This window comes from Ceratosolen solmsi, unplaced genomic scaffold (assembly GCF_000503995.2).
Source record: "Ceratosolen solmsi marchali unplaced genomic scaffold, CerSol_1.0 scaffold56, whole genome shotgun sequence".
NCBI lineage: Eukaryota > Metazoa > Arthropoda > Insecta > Hymenoptera > Agaonidae > Ceratosolen > Ceratosolen solmsi.
The window spans coordinates 5,570,569-5,574,444 of NW_011948425.1; positions in this window are offsets into that span (position 1 = coordinate 5,570,569).

The following is a 3,876-nucleotide window of genomic DNA, read 5'->3' on the forward strand; positions in this document are numbered from 1 at the left end:
GCACCAACTTACAGTCCCGCTCTGAATATGTCTCAACAGTCTCGCTCCAATCAATGTCCAATATCTTCCTTCATCTCACTCGCTCGCATTCGAATCTAATAAATGAATCATCCGCAACGTAATAATGACTGAATAAAAATTGACTGCCAATTCGTCCGATAAATAATATCGCGTAGTTTTTAATCGCGTGAGCGAGATCGAGACTTTATCCGAGTCTGTTGATCACTTATTTTCCAGCTACCAACCAAATTTTCCCAAGATGCGTTAAATGTTGGATGAGTCGCGCGGGCGCCACCAAAGTACCACCAAAGACGTCCAAAGTGAAACGAATCAACCTGTCAATCATGTCTAGGCGCGAGGAATAATCGAGCGCAATTAATATCGAGCGTAACGTGTCGAGCGTATATATAATCTGGGCAGGGAATAAAAATCCCAGCGAAGCGCGTGATCAACGCATATATCGCTTACGTGTTACGTGCGTCGCGGTGGTAAGACGAGAGGTCAAACCCATTGGGGCGAGAGGGCAAAACAATTTTTGCCCGCGAACGGCGAATTGTTTCTTTTTGTGCTGTTGTTGTTGATTTTTTTTTTTTTTTGTTTTTTTTTCTTGTTTTGTTTTTCTTTCTTTCTTTTTGTCATTTTTCTTTCTCTTCGTCCAAGAGCTGCATGACCAGGTGGAGAAGGAAAGGGGAAATCGAACCAATTTTTTATAAGGGCTAAAAGTCACCGTTGTTTATGCCCCAGTAAAGAGAAGGAGAGCGAAGGTAAAAGGAAGAATGGGATCGAGGAAGAGTCTCTAAAGCGCCGCGGCTTTTCGATAATTAGAGGGCGGCCATTGTTAAACCCGTTGGAGAAAGGCCAACTCAAAATCGCACGTGATCGTTCTCCCTTCCCCTTCCCTCTAGACGGCCAACGATGTACGTACACTCAAAATTTATTCATTGTAAGATCCATCTGAGTAATCACAGCGTACGCCTTTTAATATCAGCGCGTCAAAGATTATCGAGCATTTTATAAATTATTTTAAATACACGTAGGCGCGAGAGTACTTGTTATTTTTGCTTCTTGTTTTATTTTTATTCCTTTTTTTTTTTTTTTTTTTTTTTTTTTTTCATATTTATTTTTATTCTTGCATTATTATTGTTATTATTATTATCATCGTTGTTCTTATTATTATTGTTATTATTGTTATTATTGCTAATTCACGTTACCCGAACGTTTGCTCTTGAATTCGCTTTTTAACAATCCTTTCGTACTTACAACCGTAAAAAAAAAAACGATAAGAAATTATTAATCAGTCTTATTTTAAAATTCGTACTTGTTGGATTTTGCACGATGATATAATACAAGATACTGTCTCTTAAGTGAAATATAAAATGACGTTACAAGTAATTTAAATCTTGTTAAACATAAATCAGTGGGCCGATGTAATCTACTGCAACCTGCGTGAAAGCGAACGATGTTTTTAGTGACATAACCTTGGACACGAGATGATTATTGGCAATATAACGTACGTTATAAAATTCAATATTAAATTATCAATTTAAATTTAATATCTATTTCCTCGTATTAGTAATATTCTAATGATAATAATAGTAATAATAACGATAATATTATAAGAGAAGCAAAATTATAACCTTAATGAGGCGCTCGCGTTAATGTTAAAGCTCACATTGATTTCACTTTGAAACAAAATAAAACCATGACCTTTATTTTTTATTCTTCTTATTGTATAAACAGCCTTTATTATAAAATTGAAGCACGCCCTCGATAAAACAGAACGAGCTTCATCTAATGTTATTATCTCGTCGATCTGAAAAAAGGATAGAAAACATTGGACTCGTACATTCTGCTAAATACTTCCGCCCAATACACGTATATATATATATATATATATATATATATATATGTCCGCGCAAACTATTGAAATTATATAAAGAAAAAAACGAACAACAATAAAAACAACATAATACACCGAAAGTTTCACACGAAAGGTTAACTGACGACATTCAACACAGCGCGATAGAATCGTTCGAGCTTTACGTAATGATGCAAATTTAGCGAGACTATCTCTCTACTTCGCTTTTAGCGAGTCGAGCCTCTCGCGAAACATTGCAATTCGCGCGCTCGTTCGGCGAAAAGAAAGATCCAGCGGGACGAAAAAAGGAGCGACGAACTCTGATGCTCAAGCGACGATCAATCACGGCTGCCGCTCTCGCTCGCACAGCTTTCGTTACAAGCGCTCGGTTCTTCGCCTCCCCCCCCCCCCCCCCCGATTTCGCGAGAAAGTGGGCAGTTCCGTGGAGGTGGCATCCCTCTTATTAGACGCGCGGATGTTTTTTCCACAAATCATAGCCAACGATAAATATGTCCAAGATCCCGTCCACCGGGGTATGGAAAAAGCAGATAAGAACGAAGAAGGCGTCCGTGAACTTAAACAATGTATAACGAGGGAAGAGCGCCTATGTAATTGAACGATGGATATAAATATTCGAATCAAGAAGGCATAACGAAATCTCTTCTCATTGAATGTGCGATGTACGCGGACAAACGCCTATTAAAATCTCTAGGCGTACGCTTCGTAAATTTTCGTACCTACAATGTTTCAGAATGTATTTCGTTAATTTTCAGGGACTCTCCTCGCGTTCTTGTGAATTTATACAAGTTTCTCGAGTTCTGATTGAAAGTGGGCGTTATAAAGTATAATTATACTAGAGACCAAAGCGAAGCTTTTGGCAGTACTTGATATTCAAAGTAATTGTTCGGATGGATTGTTGAGAAAAATTGCGCGCGTCTTACCTTCATTATTCGCCGTGTCAATTAGCGAAATGCGAGATAATGCCGGCATTTAAGATAAGAAATTAGCCTAACGGAATAGAGGCTTGTGCATAAGGCGCTCCTATCCGTGTTTTTAAAATACAAAAACTTCCCAAAAACGGTAAAATTAAATACAAATTTACCAGGAGATATCAGTACGTCCGCCAATTGAAAGATCTCGATCTTGAAAAGATAAATTACCTCCACATCGTCAAGCAAGCACTACTTGATATACTACGGGCTTTTAAAGTCTTTTAGAGGACGGCTATTACAATGTATACCATCTATTATACAATGTAAGTGCTTTTTTTTTTGTTTTGTTTTGTTTTGTTTTTGTTTTTTTCTTTGCTTTTGTTTTTGCTTTGCAGGAAATTCTATTAATCTATAAGTAAGCAAAAAAAAAAAAAAAAAAAAAAAAAAAAAAAAAAAATGAAGATTCGCGAATGGATGAAAGAATCCGTTCAAACGGAGAGATAATACTGGCATATGAATAAATTATAAAAGTGTCCGCTAACCGATCGTTTCTCCTACTAATAAACGAAGGCTTCATTGAGGCAGTGCCGGTGCCAAACGATGAGCCTCGTTAAGGCCGCCTCTCATTTTTATGCCTGCGCCGTTAAAGGCGTAGATACACGGCTGTTTTTTCAGCTACTTGCTCACGTTAATTTATTAACTGACCGGACATGAATCACCCGAAACAATTGTATACCTTGTAATTACGGTTATAGATATCTCGTGCCCATTACGGCTAACCGTCGTCCAATAATGCGGCCACTGCGCGACATTGATTTACAACGTAAGACAATTATTTCGGCCTAAAGAGGCTGTGCGTCTTCCCGACGTATAACGAAACGAGGACACACCGGTAAATCAAGGAGCAGCGACTTCAATTTTTCCTCATTCGGCTTCCCTCGCGTTAATGGTGCAACAATTCGCGTACCCGAAATCTCAGGTAAACGTCCGCTCGATAACAATAAGATAATTAAAGGCATTTCATTCTGGTTGTCACCTTTTTTTACGACCCCCCCCCCCCCCCCCCCACCCCCCCCCCGCCCCCTC